At 38.7% G+C, this 27104-nt stretch overlaps 1 protein-coding gene across 20 annotated transcripts in view; it reads right to left on the bottom strand.

Moving 5' to 3' along the window:
* NUMB (NUMB endocytic adaptor protein) overlaps window positions 1–27104 on the bottom strand; it is a 92173-nt gene that overhangs the window by 58433 nt on the left and 6636 nt on the right. Inside the window, exon 2 of one of the 20 annotated variants that reach the window (XM_074542942.1) lies at window positions 25395–25801. The exons of 18 other annotated variants lie outside the window; for them this stretch is intronic. The gene's annotated coding sequence lies outside the window, so the exon portion shown is untranslated. Of the gene's footprint in view, window positions 1–25192; window positions 25342–25394; window positions 25802–27104 lie in introns of those variants that run through there. One more of the 20 variants, XM_074542947.1, reaches the window with a different exon arrangement.

A 27104-nucleotide genomic window follows, 5' to 3' on the forward strand; every position in this document is an offset into this window, starting at 1 on the left:
CAGTTCCTAATTAAATCCTAAAATCCTATCAAACATCAATACTTAAAACTACTATCTTCCAGCAAATCTACAGTTTGTGTATCAAGAATGATTTTGTTTCAACAATCATTCTGGTGAGTAGAATCTACTGCCTGAATAAAGCAGCAATTTTTTTTTCCCCGATCATGAAAAATCAAACCTCTTATGAAAATTGATATTCATTGCCTACCCTCCTCCCAGAAGAGCTAACCACTTATCAAACCACTACAGTAGATCTTGTGGCAGCTCTTTGGGCTGTAATCAGAGATCAGACTTACATTCTGATCTCTAGGGGAAAAAACCACCACTACCACAACACAGAGCACACACCCATACAGAGTCCCCTTCATAATTTAATTTACCAAGACAGTTCCTTTGCACTCATCTGAAAGCAAGTTATGTGTCAATGGTAAAAAGGAATTCAGGAATTCAGCTTTTTTGGAGAATACTTTTCTGGACCAACACCCCCGTAAGCAGAGTGCTGTACCTGTGAAAACACATTAAACTTCTGGATCAGAATTCAGATTTCAGAATTGCAGGCAAGTGAGCAAATATCAGCATTAGCTGGCACAATACCTCTTGCACTCCTAGTGTCAAGCAGTTCTCAAAATGTTACATCTGTGCCACTGAAATTAAACTAGTGACATTGTTCTCAAACTGGGAAGCTTACATAATGAGGAGCAATAGCACAAGTAACCCAGAAGCAGCACTCTTAGCACTAACTCACAGCACTGTTATGACAGAAATTAGTTGCTACACTGAAAAAAGTTCACAAAAAACTTTCAGCAGCAAACTGCTTTAAAAATTTTAATTTTTTTTTTAATTTCCTACCAATACAGCCCTCCAATTCTGCTATATAAAGGTGTCTAAAGTCAGTCTATATCAATGTGAAGCATGTAAATTAAGAGTCATGATTTGCGGGGAAAAAATAAACAGAAAAACAAACTGAAATGCTACCAAAAAACTCCCTCAGCATTTACCTTGCCATTTAAAACAGCTGTGTCACATGGAGTAAAACAGCCTACTAAACTATATCTACGAAGCAAGGGCAGAGTTTTAAACTAATCAGTACAAAGGTCCTCAAGAAACTGAGTTTTCACAAATTACAGCTTTGCACACAGTTCAGTTTATAATGTGGACTTTGTAAAGATTTGAGACTTTCCTAGTGACGCGTTCTGAGTACACAACAATATGAGGAAGTGCTGTGGCTAATACCCCTCTTCTTGCAGACACTCACATATCAAAGGTGCATCATTGTTTAAAATGGCTCCAGCTCCAAAGGGTGAAGATCTACTCCCTGTCCTGTCTTGACCTTAAGGGAGGGACACACTGTCCACCAAAACATCCTGTCAGGAAAGCAGTAAGAAGTGTGCAAATCTGGAGATTAGGACAATAAATACACTTTTGCTGGTTACTTATTTTGGCTTTCAAAAAATTTCTTGTCGAAGAATACAGAGGCTTTTCTAACCAAGTTTTGTCCACACCAGAAATCCTGATGAACATGTCCACTTGGCAGCTGCAGGGAACCAGGAACAAGGTATTTGTGAAGCCCCCTGTGTGATAAGTCTGGTGTCAAAGTTTTCATTGTTACATCCATTCTCTTTTGAAGTTACATGTTTCCTGAAACTGGTTTAGCAGAACAAAACTGCTATTAATTATTTGCTATTTCTTCCAATATAGATATTTGGAATTTATGTGAACATAGTCCAAGTCTGTTCACTTGTAAAGTACATGCACCTATTTAGGACAAAAAAATATGCTTTGGGGATTTTTTCTGTTTCCTTTTTTAGGACTGCATTCTCAAACCTGTGAGGAGATGCCCATGACAAGTATTTTAATCAGGTTCTTTTGCAATATTTCTTAGAACTGGCACCAAGTTCTTACAGAACAAGCTGTTTAGGTCAATAATAAACTGCAGGTCTCCTAAATAAATTGGTAATATTGTACCTATTTCTCTCTTAAGTAAAATTACTGCGTTTTACTGGTCAAAAGGTCTTATTTTCTCAAGCACAAAATCAACAAAAAAAACCTGGCCCAGATTATTCAAATGACTACTTTAATTGTGGTTTTATTGTGATTTTATTATCATACCTTTATATTTATATTTACCTTTATATTTAGCTATCTGTTCTCCCAAGATGAACAGTGATCTCTGCATTTTCTTAAAGCAAGTGGAGAGCATTAAGCAAATAAGCAACATTACTTCAACCTTTTATAGTAAAATGTCTACTGAAAGCCATACAAAAGCTTAATTCAGATTAGTGTTATAAACTCTAACCATGTTTACTGGAGTGAAACAGTTGGACAAGCCTGCTCTCATATTTAGTTCAATCACTAAGTGTCAGCAATTAGTTTGCATCTCTAGATACTTGCACTTGAAACTGAGATTTGGAGGAAAATAAACCCAGCAGATGAGATCTCAAACACTTAGTATTTTTTCCAGCTCAAGCTTTTCATACCTTAGATAAAATACATTATATCATTTTTTAACATCAGGGTAACAGCTAAGAATTTTTTTGAGAGAGAATGTAATTTTATCAAATAGCAAAGAGAATTCTGCAAGCAACACACAGCAAAACACAAAGCCTGGTCACAGAACCAAATCTGAGCTTTATATATTAAAACCTAAAACCAAACAGCGAAGCGCTCACTTTCATACTGTGCTTTTTAAAACAGCGACAAAGCAAATCATACAGTCCAGACCAAATAAACCTGATGTTACAATTTCGAGGCTCTAGTCACATTCTGTCCAATGTACACACACCATTTTCTATAAACTAAACTAAGATTGAGATCTTCATTTCTCAGGAACTAGAAGTACTGCTAAATTCACAAATGCCATTTCAAATAATAAAGAAATACGTTAGTACATGGAAAAGATTAATTAACATAATTTTTTAGAAAGGTTCACTACATTATGAGCTGCTACTTGGGCTTCGTACAAACTCACAGGAAAAATATACCCCTTCTTCAAAGAGTTGTTACAGAATTGTTTTGTCTTCACTGTATTTTTACTGGTCAGCTTCAATTGCACTGAGCAACCTATAAGAGCAAAAGTCAGTTTCTGAAGTCCAATTTCAGACTGAGCAAAGTCTATCAAAAGATTTTCATGAAGTCCTGGATTGCTTATCTAGCTGTAATGGTGTGGTTCTCATATTACACTGTGCCATAATTACCTCTATTTAAAATGAAAAAACAACTCTGTTTAAACACTTACTGTCACTTTAAGATCTTCAACAAACTACACTGCAGTCATGCTACTGTACACATCAGGGATATGACTACCATCTCTTTTAGAAAGAAAATCAACTCCATTTAATTCCTGCTTGAATCTAGACATCTGGAATCAGTATATACATGAGGAAGAACCACACAGCTGCAACTGTATAAATATTTTTCTTACCAATTCCCTGCCAAGAGCATCTCAAAATTATAAGATCAATTTCACAGACAAGAAATAAAACTAAGGTCACACAGGCAGAAAAGCTTTTAGAATTTGGGTACTCATATTTGGCATGAGAGGTATTCCAGGGCTAACACACAGTCTCATCTTGAATCACATTTTCTAGATTTAGTTTCCTGTGAACTTCTGGGGCAGAGCTGGTGCCTCCTTAAACTGGCATAACGATTATCACTGATTTTATCATAAGAATTTCTGGCATCCACTTCAAATAACAATCCAGCAGACAACACACATTCCAGCTTGCATTATTAGGATTAAAACAGGAACCCCTTTCTAGTGATATATTCCTTCCAACAAGGGTTATCTAAGCAATTGCCAAACTGATTGCAGTTGATTACAGTATGATGATGCAGAGACACTTAGGTATATTTGTTAGCTGAAAATACTGCAGCAAATGTAAGTCTTCAGAGGTTTGATTTATAAATAAGCTTGAGAATGCCCTTTTGATCTAACACAGTACCTTGGAACCCATAAAGTATCTGGAACATTATTTTTAGATTCAGAACATTAGGAGAGATTATTTTTTTTGTTCACCTCCAGCCAAACAGTCTGCATTCTGCCTCCTCATACAAACTTGTGATACAGAAATTAATACATATGGTCATCTATCACTGACGCACCAAAAAAATCCATTCTTTCCTTGGACACATCTGCTAACCCAACATAAGTAAAATGTTAACAACGGAAGCCTGCAAAAGTGCTGTGTGTACAGCTGAACACCTACACCAAGCATCAGTGGCACCAATTCTTTGGCACTTATTCTTTGCATAATCACATTAATCAAAGTTTGAGGCTTGGTTTGGTTTTGTACTGTGGCTAAACAACTTTGAAAAGTATCGCCATTGCAGAGACTGCCCATATTTTAGAAACTTGCAATGGTTTTTCCACTCATATACCACCATTCATGAAGGAACAAAGCTATGGAAGGATGTCACAGTATCAGACCAAATAAAGACACACTACAGCAGACCAGCTCAAACCTTAGGCAACAGAAATTGATACACTGGGCTGTTTAGCAGGGAAGAGCATAATCCATAGCATGCAATGATTCCAAGTTCTCCTCCTGAAGTTTGCGAACTATTACATTTCTAAGATCACACTCAGCACTGATCCTACAAAGCTGCTGCTTTTTTCTTCTTTCAAACAACTATAGTCACATTAGAGTTTCACTTTTTAAGGTTTATGAAAACCTTCCAGAATTTATCTACTACTACTTACTTGCAAGTTTGGCCATGACAATCAATATGGGTCATTTTTGTCAAGTCCTTCTCGTGGATTCCAATTTCTTGTATCAAATGCTTTATAAAGCATCACACAAGATGCTTAACACCAACACTTCTACTGAAGCTATTCTGGTCACCTGTAAACACAGACAACTCAAGAACCTGTTCCTAATCTTCATCCTCAAAGGTTTTGCCTCTTCATCACCCCCTTCTTTGCAACTGCTTACTACACCTAATGTATTTCAAAAGATTTCAAGATTTCAAAACCTCGAAAGAGAGGTGCTTCAGCAAACAGTAATGTGAAGTGACAAAATTTGTTTTGAAGACTTAAGGACAGCTGGACAAGATGTTGCACTTTCACAAAGAAATGACTTACAAATCCCATGCAACTTTTGGCAGCAGAGATGACTGTACAGACTGTGGGTTCAGCAACACAGGGCTAAACAGCAAGAACCCTGCAAATTTTCAAGGAGCAAACCTCTATGATTAAAACCACATTCACATTCCTCACCTCACTGAACTCTGACATAAAGTAGCATTTAAATAATCATCCAGAGCTGTGAAATCACCTCATTAACACTTCAACTATCCTTAAAATAAAAGTTCAGTTTTGTTATCGCAGTCTTCTCTAGGACTTTGATAGTTCTCTCCAACAGTTTTTGCATATTTCAGTCTAATCACCACACATAAATGGCTGTATGCTGCTCAAGGTGGAGTACCAGCAGTCTGCCAGCACCTGGCAACTGCGTGAGCAGTGAAGCACAGGGATGATGATGTTGGAATGCAGACACACTTCCAGCAGATTTGCTTGCTGAACCTTTTTAAATGTAAGATTTGTGTCAGCCCATGTCTTTAACCTGTCAAGGTCCCTCTGAACAGCAGCAAAGGTGTCTGTTTTGCCATCCACTCCTCCCAATTTTCCATCATCTGTGAACTTGCTGAGGGTGCACGGCATCCCATCACTCAGGTGTTACTGAAAACAAACAGCCCACGCCCTATCAACCCATGGGGCACACCACTGCTAATTGGCCTGCAGCTGGACTTTGTGGCGCCATTGACACCCCTTTGAGCCCAGCACTTCAGCCAATTTGCAATTCCTTTCCTCGTCTACTTAGCTAGACCAGATGGTGAGGGTGTTAAGGGGGACAATGACAAAAGTACTGGTAAAGTTAAACAGTACAAACTTCTCTTTTCTCCTCCACCAACCCAGTCATTTTGTCAAGGAAGGCTGCCAGGTTGGTCAAGTACGATTTCCCCTACCTAAAGCTACAATAACTATTGCTAATCATCTTTGTGTCCTTCTTATGTTTGGAAATGGCTTCACAGGAGAATTTTCTCCATCATCTTCCCGGGGTCTAGGTGAGGCTGAGCAGTCTGCAAATACCCAGACTCTCCTGCCCTTCTTGGAGGCAAAAGAACACTTGCATTCTTCCAGTCCTCAAGAAAAGTCTTCTATTGTCTCAATCTTTCAAAACCAATTCAGAGTGGTTTCGCTCTGATATCAGGTCTCTGACCACTCATAGGTGCATTCTATCAGTTCCCATGTACTCTCTTGTGGCAAACTTTTTAAAATGTTCCCTTACTTGGTCCTTCTCTACTGAGGCTAAATCTTCATTGCTCATTGCTCCAGACTTCCCCATTAGTCTCAAAGGCCTGGGACTCCAGATGACAAATACTATCAATAAAGGTAAAAAAGACATCTAGTACCTCAGCTTTTTCCATGTTTTCCTTCATCTCCCTCTGGCTGGTGATGTACTTGCAGAAGTCTTTCCTGTTGCCCTTCATATCCCTGAACACCTACCTGAAAACTGAGGTCCAAAGCCAATCCCAGTCACACCTCTTCCATTCCTCATGCACACAGAAGCAGTGAAGTTTAGATTCAAAAAAGGGTATAGTAAGGGAAAAGGCACTTCTTGAAAAGCTTCATACTGGGCATATTCTAACTTAACCATTGTAATACAGTACACACAAAACAAAGAAACCAAATTGCCTCTCTGTTTAAGCTCATGACACAAGTATCACACTAACGATGGCCAAGCTTGCTCCTGCAGTCAGAAACATGCACTGGAATGAGCATGATTAGGCAGCGACACAGCTGTCTTCTCAACAGCAGCACAACCTCTCTGTTTATAACTGTGATGAAAGTGAATTGTTACTTTCAGGAAATCTAAATCATGCATCCTGGTGGTTATATATTCTGTATTTTACATTATACAGCTCTTTCATCTTATGTATTAACTCATACCTCAAGGCCTGCCCTGCATTTCTAGGGCAAGGCAACATCATACACGTGTCAAGAGGCAAAATGTTATAACCAACAATTTACACAACTCACTAGGCCTGGACAGTATGCATTAAAGATCTCTGACTCTACTTGGTAAATGACTGAGCTACCAACAAGCATAACCATATACCTGTGGCATAGCCAGCTTTACGCCACAGGATAGTGGATGCTGCACTCACAAGCAAAGGGTCATAAAAGCAGTTCTGTGAATTGGAATCATACTTTAGAGCAATAGGCTGGTTTAAACAAAGTGTCCAAAACAAACAGCAGCAGGAAAAGCTGTAGAGAAGCAGAGACTATTAACAGCCTGATGTGTCAAGACAAAAATGACATCTTTACACTTATAAAAAGCAATGTATTCCCAAACTTCAGCGTGTTTTAAAATAATAAATAATTTCAAACCTAAGGCTAGGTTAGCAGCTAAGAGGGATAAACAAAATCCAATTTTGCAGAAGTCCAGATATGCTTTAGTATATCCAGCTAGAGGCATTCCAGCCACTCTACCACTGTATGATAGGAGGCAATTCTTAAAGGCACAAGGAATCTGAACATCTGTAGAAACACCAACAAAGAAAATCTGAGGAAACCAACAGTATGTCCTTAATCAGTTCCCTCTAAATTGGTGGCTAACTAACTCCCTAACTGATTTAACAGGTTTTTTCAAAAGCCTTTGAACAAAACTTTAATTAAATCTATTCCAAAACAAGTACTCATTTCAGCTCAGTGCTCTAGGTAAAACTCCAGTGCATTTACAAGTATAATCAGTTCAGCACAGTTCTCCCTCTTTCCTCTATAAATACAGCTATTTATGTTTGACCCCAACCCACATTAAAACTCAAATACCCAGCATGCAGCTCTTTCATCTACTTCTTTTTCACAACCTGATCAACAGCAGAATGGCAGATGAAGAAAGGCTGGGCGTGATACCTTCAGAAAACAGTCAGAAAGGGTTTTTTCTGTCTGACTGTGATAGTGAATACAAAGACCCGCCTGAGCAAGTGCTTTTACTACTGGAAATGCATCATACCTGCACAAAAACCACCATTTTCACAGAATCAGAGAACAGTTTGGTTTGGAAGAGAGCTTTTAAAGCTCATTTAGTCCAATGTCCCCTGCAATGAGCAGGGATATCTTCAACTAGATCAGGCTGTTCAAAGCCCCCCTCAACCTTACCTCGAACACTTCCAGGGATGGGGCATCTACCACCTCTCAAAGCAATCTGTCCCAGTGTTTCACCACCCTCTCATTTAAGAAATGTAAAACATTTCTTACATATATCTATCTAAATAGACTCCTTCAGCTTGAAGTGATTACTCCTTGTCCTGTTGCAACAGACTTTGCTAAAATGTTTGTCTTTCTAATAGCCCCTTGGAGCACTGAAGCCTGCAATAAGGTCTACCCAGAGCCTTCTCCTGGCTGAACAATTCCAATTCTTTCAGCCTTTCCTTAGAAGAGAGGTGCTCCATCCCTCTAATCGTCTCCATGGCCCTTCTCTGGACTCGCTCCAAGAGGTCTGTGTCCTTCCCATGCTGGGGACCCCAGAGCTGGATGCAGCACTGTGGGTGGGGTCTCAGCAGAGCAGAGGATGTCATCAGCAAACTTTCTGAGGGTGCACCTGATCCCTTTAACTACATCATTCATGAAGATATTAAATAGCACAGACACCTGAGGGACACCGTTTGTCACCAATGTCCTTTGGGACACTGAGCTGCTGGCTGCATCCAGAGAGCAGTGGTCAATGGCTCAGTGTCCCAGGGGGCATTGGTGAGAGGTGGTTTAACCCATCAGATTTAAAACTCAATGAAACAGGTATCAAAGCAAATGAATAAAGAAGAAAACCAAGATACAATGAAAATTAGTGTTATTTAAATAAATTTTACTCATTTTCCAGTTACTGCTCTAGTTCTATTAACATCCGCCCATTCAAAAAGCAAAATTACATCTCTTCTCAATACATTTATTGAAAATCCAGCTATTAGCATGAGACCTGTAACATCTCAAGCATCCCTACAGGCCAGGACACTCAGAGCCCCGTCCATATTGACTCAATTCTGACCAAGTACTTGAAAGCCTGTTTTGAAACAGCACGATGGGTCACACCACTCAGCACTTCACACATCTACAGAGGCATCTGAGCATGGAAAGCAGAGACTGCCTGCATCTCTACAGGTTATTTCTGTACTCACCAAGGAAAAAGTATGATCAACTGACAAGAAGTAATTCTATTAATTTTTTTTTTTTATCCAGAAACTGATGGCATTTACTAATTAACAGATACACAGATCTGTTACAGTGACCGTATTTAGCTTTTTAGCAAAACATGCAGAACAAAGCTTCAGCAAAGTAAAAATTTTACTAGTGATCCACAGGTCAGACACAGCTCATCAGGAAATTCCATTTTAGAGTGGATGAGACAATGGTCCTTTACTACTTGGACATCTAAAAAAATGGAGTTTACTTTACAAAACTGAGAAACTTCAATTAACTATTATAAATTACAATTTCAATACTATGGACCATTTCATAATATTACTTCCTTTCCATAAAGAGAATTTCTGTGTTTTTAATCAGATCTCACCCTATTCAATGGCCACTGCTAACAATCTTCAACCAAAAAAAAAATTGTTGTATGATATATATCTGTTTATGCTGTGTGAGTCTAGGAGAGAAGAAAAAAAAGAAAAAACCCATCAAGTACCTTTAGTATTAGGACTGTTTTTCCTGTTACTGATTTTTAATTCCAGTATATTCAAAACTGAACAAAATGTTTCTTATCCTATTGTATAGATACAATTTCCTTTCCTTAGATATAAGGAGAGGAAACATATCCTTAATAAGGAGTTTCTCTCCAGAGCTGTACCTATCATAGGTCAGTCTTCAATATGAAAGCCAGCAACAAGCTCATTCCTGAGCACTAAGTGACAAGACTAACAGTGAGCACTGCTAAGCCAAATTTCTCAAGGAATCTGCTTATGGACATTGAGTTTTCAGAAATATTGATATGACTAGGTCCATGCTACTGAATATTACAATTAAAGTCCCCACCAGGTCACCTACCTGCATTAAATGGCACCTAAGCATAACAGTGACATCTGTACACAGCTGCTGAGAAAACACCCAGCACTTTCATAAAGAAAAAACCAAACTAAAAGGGTCCAGGTGCTGAATAATGAAAATTTGTGCTAGTTTTCCAAAGCTGGTTTCTCAAGTTGCTAGTTTCATTATGGTTTCAGAATCTGACAGGAAAACTTAAAACAATCCTCCCAAAATGCTAGATCATAAATGAAACAAAGAAACTATGACCCAAATCCACATATTTTACATTATGCTGGTTACCACTGAACGAGAAAAACTGGTTTGCCCACATGGACAAAAGAACGGTATTACTCACCCAACTAATGTTTCCCTAATTCAACTTTACCAAGATGAACAGGCTCTTTAGTCCATTCTTGAGGAAAACTCTGTGACAGTACAAAGTAGTCCTGCAGTTTCATTACAAAAATGCAAATGGCAGAAAATGGCAAAAGTGGTCAGGCAGTGCATACTAAGATTATGCATGAGCTAAAAAGGCCATAATGCCAGCATACCACTATGGATTAGGACTTAACACGGACGAAAGGTTTGTGTGATAGCTGAATACTTAAAAACTTTTGACCCCACCAAATCTTTTGGGGACAAGAGCTGTCAAGATGCAACACTGCACCAGTAATACAGAAGCCCACTCTTAAGCATCTCTGAACTTCCATGACAATCTCCTAGACAATATATTTATTTAGATACTTCCCTGACACTTTTTAAATTTGCTGTCACTTGAAAACACTTTATTTGCTATCACTTGAAAAGATTTGTCTGGAAATAGCCAGATGTTTACCACTATCAAATTGCTAGCTGTTCTGGTTATTTCAGAAATTTCATGTAATAGTTATAATTTTTTGGTGGGCTGACCTTGGCTGGACATCAGGTGTCCACCAAAGACATTCCCATCACTCCCACTCCTCAACTGGTCAGGGCAGAGAAAATACAGTGAAAGGCTCTTGGGTCAAGGTAAGGACAGGATCATCACTCACCAATTACTGTCATGGGCAAAACAATCTTGACTTGCAAGTCAATTTAATTTATAACCAATCAAATCAGAGTAGGACAATGAGAAACAACTCTCTCCCTGCTTCAGGATGGGGTCTCTCTCATGGGAGATTATCCTCCATGAACTTCAGCAACATGAGTCCTTCCCATGGGCTGCAATTCATGAACCCACTGCTCCAGCATGAGTCCCAATCACAGGGTACAGTCCTTTAGGAACAGACTGCTCCACCAGGGGTCCCCTGTGGGGTCACACATCCTGGCAGCAGACACGCTTCAGCCTGCGTTCCTCTCTCCATGGTCCACAGGTCCTGCCAAAGCATCCTCCAGCACAGGCTTCCCATTGGGTCACAGTCTCCCTTGGGCACCCACCTGCTTTGGCATGGGGCTCTCCAGGGGTTCCAAGTGGGTGTCTGCTTCACCTTGGACCTCCACATGCTACAGGGACCCAGCGTGGCTCACCACAGTCTCCAGCCACAGGCTGCCAGGAAATCTCTGCTCCAGCACCTGAAGCCTCTCCTGGCCCTCCCTCACTGAGGGACTTGTGACAGCAGACTGCTTCTCTCATATGCTCACTCCTGTCTGTCTGCAACTGTTCCCACACAGAAACATTTTTTTCCCTTCTTAAACCTGTTACCCCACCATTGCACGGGCTCAACCTTGGCCAGCAGCATCTCCACCTTGGAGCCATCTGGCACTGGCTATATCAAGCATGAGGGGAACTTCTCACAAGCCACACCTGAGCTCTTCTTGCTACCAAAACCTTTCCATGTAAGCCGAAGATATTATTGCATAAAACTTGAAGAAGATCTAAAAAGGAAAATTAGTGTTAGTATTTATGCTCCATTTTTAGATATCCTTGGCTATGAAGAGTCCGCTTCAGCCCCCTCTCCCCTGCCTCCTCTCTTCTCGTCTCAGTAACATAATTCTTTAGCCTTAGATGTAAAACATCACAGTGAAATGTCTTTAGTTAATTATTACTAGTTGTATAAAAATACTTATTTATATAAATATTAGTCCTAAATTACTTCATTATCCATTTAAAGATACTACTTTTATAGACTTCTTGTTTCAATAAATTAAATAAATATAAAGCCATTTGCAGATGAATCAAGCTTTTTAATTCATCTATGTCTATATATAAACAGAGGCAGAGGGGAAGAGTTACTATCTGTTTGTTTTAGAAACAACCACACATGTAGCATTCCAAGGCTGTTTATCATAAAAATTCTTATGTGTGTGTGCAGTGTATGGAGCCACCTCTGAACCTTGCTGATGGGGTTTTGCATACAACAGGCTTAAAAGAATCCTCCAAGGTATCACCTCATGGCATGCAGCCATTTTCAGGTACAGTTCATGGGACATTCGATATGTTTGATGATGAAATGTTCTTACCATTCTAGCAAAAAAATATGGGCTGCACTGCTCTTCCCTAAATTTATCCAGTAGAGACCAAGGTTTCTCAGTAAAACAACAGACCAAGTCCACACTTGCTAAAAACAGAACATGACAGCAGTTGGCATCATACTATGATGAACTTCTTGCGATGACAAGTGTTAGGTTTTCGTTATATTTAACTCATTGTCATCTTTCATTACAGCCTCCTCTCAAAGGAGAAAAGATGATACACAAACACGCACGGAGAAAGCACAATTACCTCACACAATAGTCATTTCTCAGCTCTGCCAGGTATTAGCTGCAGAAGTCAGGCTGTTAATTCCCTACTGCCTATTACTACAGTTTAACTGTATTTGGCTTTATTTAAATAAGAAAACAAAGGTTTTAGTTTTGTGTTTTTCTGTAATCTGAATTTATGGTAACAGCTTAGCTTTACATCAAATCCAAACTTGAGTTACAGTTTCAGTGGTCTTTATGCATACCACATTTCTCTCTTCAAAAAGCAGATAGAAAAGACAAAAGCTCTTGAGTGGGAGGAAGCAACAGAGAAAGGGAGGAATGCATCAGCTTGCCAAAAATGTGCCACAGCCTCTACAATACAATGTTAATAATTCTGCCTAATGCAATAAAGCTCAGCATTTCATATCCAGAGTCAATCCTTTTCCTATTACTGGACAAAAAATACACTATAGATTTTCTTTTTTTATGCTTTAAGAATGATTCATTTTGTTATTCCTTTAAATTGAAGGCTGCCAAATGAGGTTTCCAACAAGATTTTTTCAGAAACTGCTTTCACATGTATTGCACAGAATACTATTTTAAAGACTCCGGATTGCTTTTTCTGGCATTATTTCTGAAAGTTTTGACATAATTTTGCACCAAAAAAAAGCAGTGAAGTACAGTAGCTTTATCAGCTTCTTCAGAAAAATGAGTATAAGACAATACTGAACTCCATCTTCCTGAGAGCTACTTGAGAGAAGTTCATCTAAACAACTTAGAATAGACTGATTTGAAGCATATCCTATGCACTATTTTGGAGTGTATATAAACGAGTAAAGAGTTCCTGGTAAAGAGGAAAGGACAGGTTTTGACTTCTGCAATTCAGTCATAACCACACTGCAGAAATATTTGATTTCATATCCTGCTTTTTACATTGTAGGAACTTTTACATTCAGAAAATAAAATACTTTTAGCAGGAACAGTCCACAATTCTAATGTTTGCTTCACATCTTGGAAGCTCTTGCAATGTCCATAATAGCTATTCAGCAAATAATGGAAGGGCTGCTAAACTCATCTGTAAGCCATGGTTTCTTACATTACTAATTTGGGAAATAATCAGATCACATAATAATACAGTAATTAAATCTTTCTTTTCTGTCTACTCAGATACCTCCAGACCTCTGTAATACAATTATTTGTCAAATAAAGAATGAAATGCAACCTCCCTATTTCTCTCATAAGTTCTGAGCTTCTGTCCCAAGAACCACCATAGCCACAAATTAACCTCTAGTATCATGGTTTCAAGGAAGTTAAATAAAGGCATATAAATCCCATAAAATTTAGTTGCATAATCTTAATTTCAATTGGGTTAAATGCTGACCTACCTATGTGATCAATTAATTGGATTAACAGGTAAACAGAAGTCCACATGGTAAAGAAGAAGATGCTTGTATTTTCTATTTGTGTCCAGCAGAGATTAGTATTATGCTTAATACTTCTTGTATTGCACTTATGTCTGCAAAGAAGTATATTCAACAGCATATTCTGCCAGGATCAGAAACCAACAATTCAGAAGTAGCAATAAAGGACTAGTTATGGTGACAAAGTCCTTTCAACAGTAAAATTATTTCAATATGCATTACGACAAGTCAAATATAAGATCATATACACACGAAAAAGAATATAGGCTAAACTAGAGACTAGCATGAATTCTAATTATGCTGGTAAGAAAGTGAGGACAAGGTGAGTATTTAATGCTGCAAGAGACAGAATAAATGACCACGCAACACACAGGCAGGGAAAGCCCATTGACAGGTCTCCCTCATCCCCAGCTGGTACCTACAGCTCAGGTGCCCATGTTTTAATAGAAACTCATCCCACTCTCACACGTACATGAAAACTGAGTTCTTATATTTTGCTTAACTGACTTCTGAAATAGAAAATAAAGCAACAATTAGGTCATAATCTGAATGACAAAGACTTCAAACTTCTTTTCATCTTATGTTTTTTTCCTGCTAGATAAGTACCTGGCATTTGATATTAGATGAACATTTGTAGCTTATTCTTAGACACTGGAGTAATTTGCCAAGGAGTATGAGGAGAATACAACATTTGAAGTTTAAAAAAAATGTAAAGTGTGATTTACAGAGTAAGCTATAGTTCAATTAAAACACAGACTTGCTACTTAAGGTGAAATTGTATTGCACCTAATTTCCAACTATAAAATCATTTGACCTAGTAGAAGATTTACCATAGCCTACATTGGTGTAGTTCAGAATGGTGCACCAAAAGAAAAAAACAAGCAAAATAAGAGATTCTCAATGCAAGCCTTGCCTAAATATCAAGAATTTAAACATGGAGAGAGTGGATATGTGCATGCCAGAGACAAGACTGGTTGCATTTTACAGCTGACACCCTTCTGTCTCATAAAAAAGGGGAGCTGCTGGGGTGGTGAGCACATGGAGAGACAGGCCGAGAGAGAGATACCAGTCCCTAACGCCTCTAAGCTCAGTGAGCTCACCAGGTATGCTTTTATATAAGCTAATATGCATTATCTAAAGAGAAGAACACTTTTTAAGTGCTTAGAGAAAATAAGAGTTAGACAGAAACTTCAAGTTCATTAATGACACCTACCCAAACACACTTGCATTGCTTACATAAGCCCAGGTACTCAATAGGGTATCAGAGGGAACTCTGTACTTTACCATCTGGACAAGGAATTTCATAAAGGGTAACACTTGGGGTGTGTTTGGCACAAGAAAAGGCCAAAAGAAAAGGCTAGCTCAGTATCTGTACTCTAAGCTGAATAACCAACTACAAAGAAGGGGCTCACTTGGACAATTTTAACAGAATAGTATTCCAGATCCTACACTAATTTAAACAGAACTCTGCCTGTGACTCCAACCCTAGGCTAAGATACTCTTCACCAGAAGTCTAAGCATTTATCTTTGCTGCTGTTTTGGATTTTTGTCCCTTTTTTTTTTTTTTTTTTTAGTTACTCAGAGTATACTTGGAACAGATCAATTTAGAGATGTGCTAAAACATAGTCCACACTGCTGTGCTTTATAGAGCTATGGGAACAAAAGGTATGTCCTGCTGATAAAGAAATATTATTCTTTTAACTCTATTAGGATGAAGAAGAGCTACCACAAGGTGAATTTGGGGCGGATTTTCTTTTCCTCCAGAGACAGGAAAGAAGTTACAGCAGCTACATTGTCTAAAAGCAGACAAGTCTAAACTTGGGACCCAATTTTGTACAGCCCCACTGTTTGCAGACTGAATCAATACACAGACAAACTCTCATTACCCAAAATAAAGGCCTGGGACCCACCCAAGGAGAGTAATCCCAAGTCCACATCTCAAAGGCAGGCACAGAGCTACCTCACACCCTGCCTCTTCCTCGCAGCCAGCCCGGGGGCAGCACCAGCCCCACACCAACTCCCCAGCACTGGAACCACTTTGGGAAATGCTTCAAACTACGGCAGCCACTAATGCTTCAGCCTAGCAGGACTGAGCTAACAGTAACCTGGAGTTGATCTTTTCAGAAAGTACAACTACAGCCTGCAAGTTCAGCCTTTTACTCCATCTACACCAACAACATCATTGATAGGACATAATTTTTTTTTTTTAAGGCTTTTTACAATTTTTCAGTGTTGACAAAATCTATTCCACCTGGAACTTCATGGTCAAGTAAAATTAAGGTATAGTAACACAACCCATTGAGATAAGGTAAATTGCAGTCTTGCCAATGAAAGCAATTGTTTCAGTACAGCTACATACACTTTTGGGAGTCAAATGGTAAATGGTAAATTAAGTCTGTCTTTGCTTTTCTAGTTTGTGACTTTATTAACACCAACAGCTTTCCCTAATACCATAGTTTTTCTTCTAGGCAGACTTCATGGACTGAATTTAAAACACATTGCACTGATTACTAAACTGCATTTCACAATTCCCTTTGGATTTTGGCAACATTCTCCCCCAGTTATTAAAGCAAATCTTTCCAGCACTTGATGCATTATGCTGAGAGTTTGAAAGAAATTGATGTCTGCCTTCATTCAAACAATTAAAGAAAGAAACAGACAAGATTTCTTTAATGCAGATGTAAGAGAACACTTGTATGTGACTGGAACTTAGTACTTTTAATTGTCAACAATTACTAGACCTTATCTTAGTCCTACTTCATTTGAATATACATTTTTAAAAACACCCAATTTAACAAAGTGAAGGAAACATGAGAAATTCAGCCTTTTTTGTCCTGAAGTCTCTCAACCGTCCTCAAGTTTGAGAGCACAGCAGAAGCAATCGTGAATAAACGCAACCACTTTCCCCACCTTTCTTGTCCAGTGTGTCCTGGCTACCTGTACAGATTACTTTTCTGTGAAGGACAAACTGCTTTCACAACCAGTTACTCCAAAAGGAAAACCTACTTTCCAAGTCTGCATGTTTTAGACTCAAATTCTACTGATAAATTTACTGTCTGCAGAATTTCTTTTTCCAAGAGTGCCAGATATAAGGATACTAAATACCAAACTGCTTCAGTACCAGCACATTAGCCAGTCTCCAGACATATATACTCATTTCACGACATAGCTATTGTTTTTAAGTTCTATTTTGTGACTGAAAGCTATACTAAGAATAATACAGAAGACTAATATAAAGCTTCTCTAAAGATGAATACTTCATGTTTGTTGGGTAGCAGTTCTAAGACAATGACTTCTAAAATCATCTTACCCAAAAAGCAAGCCCTTTCCTTAAAAGCTGACGTTACCAGTTGCTAAAAGGCTAACTCTTTCTTAGTGCTTCTAACACTCTTTTTGGGTAGTATCAGCTTGCTTTCAGCCTCCTAAAGTCAGAATAGAAACACCAAATACCCTCTAGGAATGGTCAATAGGCCCTTGTGGTTCACACTGCCATCATCTCTGTAGAGTTGAGGCTCAGGGGACAAACTGGAAATGGCCATTTTTCCATCTCTACTGCTACCAACTGACCCAAGATTCTCTCTTAGCAACCAGGATGAAACTGTCTATAGAGGAAGGATTCCTACAGACAAGTCTTCATATTTTAAGTCCTTTTAGTTGAAAAATATTATCCATTTTCAGTCATAGTTCCATCTTAGCCAGCATTTAATTATTAAGTTGTCTGCTTCAGTGGATATATCTTCACTCTCAGTAAAGCCAGTGACAGAGGATTTCTGTGTGTTTAGCTGCTTTAACACAAATTCTAATTGTTTTATTAATAATGAACAGTACTGAACTTGTAAGCATTAAAAGCTTCAGTTGGCGTAACTGAACTAATTGCAAAATGAAATTACAGACTTGTGACTTGTCATAACTGTGAGATCCCTCCCTCACTTTTGTATCCAGAATTGATTTTAAAAGAGCCATAGATGTTGTGGCTCCAGAATCCATTAAAGAAAACCACCCAAACAAATCAACAAAAGACACAGAAGCTTTGCAAATCACTTTTATTTAAACAGCTAGTCCTCCCCATGTACTTAAAACCTCTAATTACTTAATTTCTTATATTTATTTTCTCTCCTTGAAGTATCTTTTGAACACACCCTTTTTGTCTTCAGAAACTACTGTATTTTTTAACCCCTGAAAATGAAGGGGGGGAAAAAAAAGGAAAAGATCAAACTTAAAATAAGACCGTGGGAGGAAGAAAAGACTTGTTCTACACCTGCCTCACCCAGGACCTGCCTTGCTTTCGCTAACACAGCGTGGGACCCGAGAACCATGAGGCAGAACCTGCCCTGAACTGCAAGAGTTTTAAAGCAACCCATGCCTTTGCTCACGGTCTGAGTAATTCCTAGGTGCAGGCACCATTCTCTCCATGCTAATAAAACAAGCCACCTCAATGGCAAATAACTGTGCACTGACTGCTCCAGGACTTGTGAAGGAAGCTTTTCCCGTGCACAATTCAGCCAGCCTGTAGGTCAGCAATCGCTCTGAAACCAGAACCTGATCTTGGAGCTACAGCAGCAACAGGCAGCAAAGCCCTCTCAGGATTTAGAAGAATGGTGCTGATCTAAAGGCACAAGAGCTGGAAACCATACCCAGGGAAAAGCTTCTTCTTAAGTTCTGCCTGCTTTGAGCCTGCATGCCATATGCAGAAGGAAGCAGGAAATGTTTCATCTTCACAGTATGAAAATGTGCCTTTCCAGGCTAAGATCTGTTCCTTTCAAGTTTGCTACAAGTTTTAAGCTTTCCTACTTCAAGAATAATGGAAAACCAGGTTTGATAAGAAGAACATTAATTTTATTCATGATCAAGTTTTATTCAATAAGTAGGAAAAAAACCTTTAAATATCAATTATAAAAAGGTGGGCTTCATCCAGACTAGTTCAGAATCAAACAAAAGCTGCTCTCCAAAAGCCTCACAAAAGTGTTTCCACTAATATGCATTCTCACTTTGAATTCTCAGCCTCTTTCCCACTTCAGTTTCTGTTCAACTCTTCACTTTAAAGCAAACCTGTTCATATTTGTAGTGAAGAGCTTCTTCTTAGGGAAGCTGCAGAGGAGCAGTTGCAAAGTCAGAACCTGAAATAATGGCTAGTCAGAATTAAACCACAAAACTGGCTAGACTGAAGGCAACTCACCAAAGACAATTCATTCTCACTATATAATTTAAGAAAATCAAATGAGTTACATAAGTAATCATTTCAGGAGGGAAGTTGTCAGCTAATAACTTGGATTATCAATCACCTTCATTACCCTAACATCTCCTTTGTATTAAATAGTGCTCAAAGGCATCCACTCTTCATAGGTTTCCTCAGGCTCAGACTTCTCTGCAGCTCTCTTCTCAAGCTGTATCTGTAGAACTATCTCCACACCTAAGCAAAAGTCTCACACTTCATTTCACCTAGACCACTCTGACACTTGTCAGCAGCACACCAGCGCCCATGTACAAGCTATTTCACAGAGATGAAGGCAGTAAAAAAAAAAAAACAAACAAACAAACAAAAAAACCATGTTCAGAAAACAATGCAAGAGTTGCTTGCCCAATTCAGAAGGAATTTTGATCTTAGGCCCCAGCAGACCAACGACAAAATACCTGACTCTGCTTTACTTAGCACAGATAAGCCTCTGATTTCAAAAATCTGAATGCCTGTCCATACAAAGAGATTTATTAATTACTAGAATAACTTGTCAAGATTCTCCTGAAGAACAGAACACACGCTTTTGAAGACACTGTAATACAAATAACCCCTCATTTCTTTAGACATAAAAATAAGAGTTGTCCAACACACACACACACAGAGCTTATAGGATCAGCTTTAGAACATTAACGCACAGGAGACCTGACAACTCCATTTGGCAAAAAGAGTCATAGCACAGCTGTGCCCCAGCAAGTAAGTAGTTGTCAGTTTAGTGTCATACACCAGAATGAAGGAGGTAGGGAGAAAAGCACACACTAATTTCTCACAATTGACCATTCCTACTACAATTCATGCACAACTAACATCCCATTAGTAAATTACAAATATTATCAAATTTAGAGGCTTTTAAAATGAAGAGTAGGAATAGATTACAATGTCTAAATGTCAAAAGCACACAGGCTTTATAACAGCACACATAGTTCTGCATCCACAATAAAACTGAACTGACAAGTTATGTTGGGAAGTTTGGGACAAAATTAATTTTAATAAAATCAAACCACACATAACCTCATTAAGATTTTTCTAGATCAGATGTCCACATCACAGAACTAAAAGTGGGAAGCAAAGCGTTTCAAAACTTGCTATTTTACTGCCTTTTTAAAGTCAGACCTGTGCACAGAAAAGTTCAATCACCATTCTTTAGAGAAACAGGAGAATTTAGACTAACAGAGTCAGAAAATTCCATAGAAATGGAAAGGGTAAAGCACTGAAGTATAGCTGAATAAACACAGCAGGCATCTTTATCACAAAAGCAGATCAAAGTGTACTTAATACTCAGTTTATTCTCCCAGCTTATATGGAACATACAAGTTTACTTCAAAATAACTTTTAAAAACAGTCATTACTTCGCATTTAACATCATGGAGTACTACAGAAAGGTTGGCTGGAGCAGACTGAAATTAAAACACTTCTTCCTACCCAAATAAAGTTTCCTGAGTCTATAATCATGCAGCATTTCATGGCTAGAATTTTAGCTCTTCCATAAATACAAGGTTTTACCTCCCTAATAACTGGTCAACATTGATGAATTTTCCAACTTCATTAACTCACTTATACTTTAGGCTTCCTTTAGAAAGGCTATTTAGAGTCAAATTTTTTTTTCTAAAAACTCTTGGCAGACTTTGGAGACTAACACAATCAGCTACAATGTTCTCAGTCCAGATGTGGGTACCTGGTACTGCTACAGCTTTTTGCTAAGAAAGTAAGTTAATGTTTAAAGGTACTGACTTGATGCTTCACTTACACAGAACACAGTAACGGAGTGACCATGTCACAGCTACCATCTGTAACATGTTGGATACAGTGAAAAGATGGTTCTACATCTTTAACAAGTGAAAGATGGAATTCTACAGATTGTACTCAACAGTTGAAGCAAGCGGCTGCACCTGCGCTCCCTGGTGCCTCAGGGTTTCTAGGGAAGAAGTACAATGCAGCCTTTCTGAAAGCAAGAGCTGATTAAATGAAGACATTCTGGAAACTAACATATAAATGCTTATTTCCATTAAAGCATCAGTCTCAAAAAATCAATGCTCAAAGCTCTCTGTGAGATGTGGCTCCTGAAATAAACAAGGTCTTGAGGTTTTGTAGGTGGACTACATAGACAAAAGCTGCTTCTTCCTTCCCCTGAGAGGCAGAAAGAGCAGTCAGCAAGAGTGAGATGAAAACACACATTAAGCGACCACAAGTAATAACCTCCTTCCTCTCACAGCCTAAACTTTGCCATTGCTCATTGTTCTGTGTAAGTGAAATTCTCTAATGGACCTGTTCTCATGCAAGCCCAGCACTTATTCCCTCTAATCATGGCTGTGCAGTTCACTCCTACTCACCTAACACCAACCTACTACCATTTGACCAAGCAGCCCTCATTTAAAGCAGAAACACACCAAGCGTGTTACATCCTCACACTAAAGAGGGGAGAAACAAGTCCCCAAGTCAGTCACCACTACTTCCACCACTATCACTTCCTTGAGAAGGGGCCCTCACAACTGGGTTAGAAGGGTATGCTTGCCCTTAGCCCAACTCTCTACTCCAGCGCATCCTTTATTTCCTTTTTTTTGGAATAAGGAACAACCTTCAAAGTGATGCTATTATACACTTTTCCCTCAAAAAAAAAAGTTTAAACATTGTACTTTTTCCTTTTTTGTTTGCTACTTTGTGAACCTGCCTTCTCAAAACACACAAACAACTTCCTTTGCTCAAAAATCATCAGCATCCTACTTACAGATGGAAACTGAGCTAGGTTAAACTATCTGTAAACTTCTCTCTATTTTCTCTATTCCCTGCACTGGAAAACAAATTATGACTCACATTTCAAAGCAGTTTGCAGGAGATGGCTATGCCAGCCCAACCACCCAGTGCTCCCCCTAGTTCCCGATCTTCCTTAGACAGCACTTGCCAGACCACTTGGAGACAATCCAGCTCACCACAGCAGCAGCAAATACCTTGTGCTGGTTTCATTGAATGATTATGGTTTATGAGAAAGTCAAATACAAAAGGCACAGCAGAAGTATACAATGGACAGTGAGAACAGTTCTTCCAGCGGCAGCAGTCAGGTTAAGAATTCATGAGATATCCTGGGTTATCCTTAGACATCCCCACTAGTGTCACTGCCAGGATCAAAACCACTTGTTAGTGAGCAGGACAGGCTTGGGAAACACATGTTTGAGCTAGCAGCTCATACCTTTGTCTGTTTCTCTGAATGTCATAACCCTGTTAGAGGCACATCTATCAGACATGTGTTAGAAGGAATAACCCATTAACCACAGAAACATTTTGAAATTCCAAAGAGGCATACAACTATAAATCCCAAGGGCTACAGGCTAGCAAGTAAGCGGGTTTGAGTCTAGACTGTGTATTTTCTACACTAAGCAGTAAATACCCTTTCATTTCAGTGAGATCCTTCCATTTCTAACTTTCCACCATGCACAGGAGAACTAAAACATGATTCACTTGGAGTTTGGCATGGCAAGAACCTAAACGTTAATATGGAAAATTTTAAGTCCTCTGGATTTAACCACAAATAACCAATCACTGAATACATCTGTAGAACAAAATTAAAATTAAGCCAGATCTCCCAAGCCTGCATTTCTACTACTAGAACCTGCATCTTTTACCTTGAAGTTTCTATGGAAAGAGATTGCGGAGAAATGAAAAATAAAAGGAAAACAAAACAGCAGAGGATCCATTAACCACCTTCCTTCTCAATGAATCTGTGCTGCACCATGAACCACTTTAATTTGCAAAATTATCAATGAATTTGCAATTTTTTTCAACATCCTTTATTTCCTGTGTACCACAAGAATTCTATTTAGACCAGGTCCTTCACATTGTATTTACTTCACTGATTTCACAATCTGCTATTGCCCTGCCTCTTCCCCTTTCTGATGATCTGAATTTCTGATATTCAGATGTTCCATTAGTCTCAGAAGAAATGTTCTACTTCTTCCTTTAAGACCACTATATAGTGATCTAGGCTTACTATAGAGTAAAGGTGAATTTTAAGCATGTTAAACTACTCTAATCACCATTCGGATGAAAGACAAGTGATATTTCTATACCCAAACAGATGAGTCATAAAAGTCTCAAGTTGATGTGAAAAACCCCCCTAATTTTGCTCTGGACAAGACAGAGTAATGAAATATGTTACAATCTAAATAGTAATCACCTAACACACTTTCCATGCATGTGAACTTAAATGATCTCAACTCCTATAGGAAATTATAATATATATAATGTCAGAAATAATATGTATTAATGACAGTTCTCTTGGTTAAGTTCTTTACAAATGTTATTGGGACTAAAGGCCTGTGATGAGGACATGGGGACACAATTTCCTATCTTCAGAAAAATAAAAACAACTACTAAATTGCATGAAAGAATTAGGATTAAACCCAGGAACTTCTGTAACCCAGTTCCAAATTTAAAACAGCAGATAATGAAGTCCCCAAAGTAAACACAGCATTATGCTATGCCTAATTTAATACAGTAATGCAGCTCACTTTAACACCTACACATAAATGAGATTGGTCTCAATACACTCCATACCAGGATTACTAGGGGAACATTACCTGTTCAACAGCAGGTTGAAGCTAAATACAAACTCATTACTGACACCTAACACAACAGACAAACTGTGTTTGTTTTTAAAACATGAAAACACTGAATGTGGTGCTTCTGGGTAAAAAAAAACTAAAAAAAAACCCCAAGACCATCCTTGCTACATCCCTAAACTAATCACTGTCTTTAATAACAATGAGGTGCCTGCAAGCAGCAAGAGCTAAGAATTACCAGGATTCAACATCTTCATTGCTCAGATCTCAAGGGCTACTAAATCCTGAGTATGAAGGCTTGTTCACAGTTCCATGTAAACAGCTGTGCAGAGAAGCAATTCCCAGTGTACTTCACACCAGTACCATCCCCAACTTTATGCAATGAGATTATCCCAAAAATCAGGCCTACAGCTTTAAGCCAGTATTGTTTAGAGCCCTAACAGTCATACATGCCTGCACCACATGGAAAACCAAGGAAAAGTGCAGTGAAAAACCACAATTTTTGGTCATGAGCTGCAGGCATTATCTATGCCCTGAAGTGTACCTGAAATCACATCCTAGATGGAAGATGGAATTAAGTCTAATGTAAATTTCAAAATATGACATTTTACACCTACCAAAGAACAGCAGTCCTCAAGCTTTGAGGACGATATCATGCAAGACTGACAGATGCCAGTCCCATTCCACTGAAGAAACTGGGACAACTCACAGCAGATTGATCTGGTATCTGGTACAGAACTAGAGCGGATGCAGTGTCATCTCTCACAGATAAGTCAACACATCATTAGCTATTTCATGATAGCAGCTATTTCAGCTGCAACTGATCCATTTTTATAGATGTGATGTGTCCCACAGCAAAGATGCACATTAGAAAGCTGAAAGATTCTTTCTAAAAGAGGACAAGAAGCTCATGCAGCATTTACCTGGACTAAACACTGAAACAGTGAGCTGAACAATAAGCAATCATTTCCAGTGTAAAAGCCACATAAGATTGAAGCGAGCATGTTTGTTTATTTCTAAATGTAACTGGAGCCAGAGACAATGTGTGAAGGGGAACAAAAAAACAGTCCTCTGTAAGAGAAATTTTTCCCATTCTTTGTAGAAAATCTGAAGGAAGGAAGATTTTGGGACTACACTTCTTTTCCCTAAGGTAACATTAGCAAGATAAACTGTGTCTTCTCGATCACCACATTAATCATTTTAGCATATGCCTACTCTCTGCCCAAACCAGTCAGTTCCATTTCTCACTTGATCTAACGCCATGAAAAACAAAGACATGCATTTAGTTACCCCTCCTTACTTGTGCTCAGATGGCTGCACAGCCTTTACTTGCAGAAACCCCAACTTCCAGGGTCATTATGGACGGGGACAGAACTTATTCGGGCTGCTAGACCTGATGCACCATGCGAGGAGCCAGAGTCAAGGCAGTGAGTAGGACACAGTTGGTTTAAACAAAATCTTGGTATCTGCTAGAAGCAGACAATGAAACAATGTGACAGTACCTGGAGATGTCCCGTCACTCATGGAGCTGAGATGTGCTCCCATCTCTGTAACAAGACTATCAGTAGTTTACAGCTCACATAACTGCACCTACAGAAGCTTCTCTACTGAAAAAGGCAGAGCCATCACTACTTGTGCCACAGAAATCACTGATCCATCTAGAAGAAACTCTAGGGAAGACCTCCTGAATGCATAATCTTCATCTCAGGTGGGATCTTTGGAGGGTGAGGGAGGCAGATAGGCAGGACCATTCCAAAAATGTACTACATCATGGTTACATTGCTGTATGCACCGGATCCATGTCACTTCCTTTTAGCAACAGCACACCCCCTCTGTTTGTTCTCCCCGAACCAAAGCTCCAGGGTGCTTGCAGAAGTGAAAACAGGGGCTGATCCTGCGGAAAACAAACCTGGAAAAAGAAAATGGTTTATTCAATTCAAGAAAGGAATATACAATCAAACAGTCCTGGGGTGTTGAACTGCAATTCAGAAGTGCAAGAAGTTTAGCTGTCATCAGGCACAACTGGAGATAAGTCATGATCCAGCACCTCAGAAAATTCCAGGACACATCACATTCCAAAAAAGTTTTTTACCGCTGAATACATAATTCATTTTTAAATTTTTTTTTGCCTGAAATGAAGGAGAGCAACGAGAGCAATACACTATCAAATCAACCACATTCTTGCAAGTGAGAGAAAATATGCAAATGGAGAAGGCAAGCCATTTTGTGGAAAACTTTTTTTCCTCAACCAAGTTATGATACTCATTCATAGCAAAATACTGCAGTATATTATTAAGAAATTAAAACAGAAAATTGAGCAATAAGGAAATCAAGACAGAATCAGAAACATTTTCATCCTGGATTTCCTCAAAAAATATTATTATATTTTCATTCTTTATCTTCACTAAGACTTCCAAATCAAGAATAAAATTTCTGCAGTTCACATGACCTCACTATTTTTGGTGTATCGGTATTCCTACCTCAGCACTGCCTGCCTCAGAAGAAAGGAAGAACTATGTCCACAGTACTAGAATAATAATTTAACAGTATTTATATTAGTATATGGTAGAGCTGATTTTTTTTCTCTGCTTGAATGATAAATATTCTTTACACTGAGTGATTTTCAGAATTGGGTCCTCATCCTTAAGTGAACAAGTACTGTAGGCAGAGAAACCACGTCGCCTTTTCTAGCAACAGTTATGTTCCTGGCCTGTGCAAGGATAAGATGCTGAACACTGTGGATAAGACTGATTACTTTGAGAACAAACTCTAACAGACAAAATAAATGATGCTCAAAACAAGAGTTAACTGTGCAGAGAATAACTTATTGCAACTGAAAATAAAATTTAAGTATGGGACTGTATCTAAAATTTGAGATAATGGACATGAATCTATATTATGTCTTATACGTCAATAGAAGTCACGTCCGAGATACAAATTCTGTACTTCTAAGAACAAGGAAAACTTTAAGATAGTACTAAGCACATACCTCCTTAAAGGGGTGTGCCCTACCCCACCTGACAGTAAAGAAGTAGTAATATGTTTTGGCTGTTAGAGTGTGGGCCAAGCAAATTTTACAATGCTACACAATCCACATTAATATTAGCATGATGCACCTATCCATAGCACATGCAGCGAGTTTGACAAAGCATTCAGTGACTGTCTTCTACTTGCCAACTGCACACAGCCAATCCAAACCATAGCTCAGATTT

This window comes from Zonotrichia albicollis, chromosome 6 (assembly GCF_047830755.1).
Source record: "Zonotrichia albicollis isolate bZonAlb1 chromosome 6, bZonAlb1.hap1, whole genome shotgun sequence".
Classification (NCBI taxonomy): Eukaryota; Metazoa; Chordata; class Aves; order Passeriformes; family Passerellidae; genus Zonotrichia; species Zonotrichia albicollis.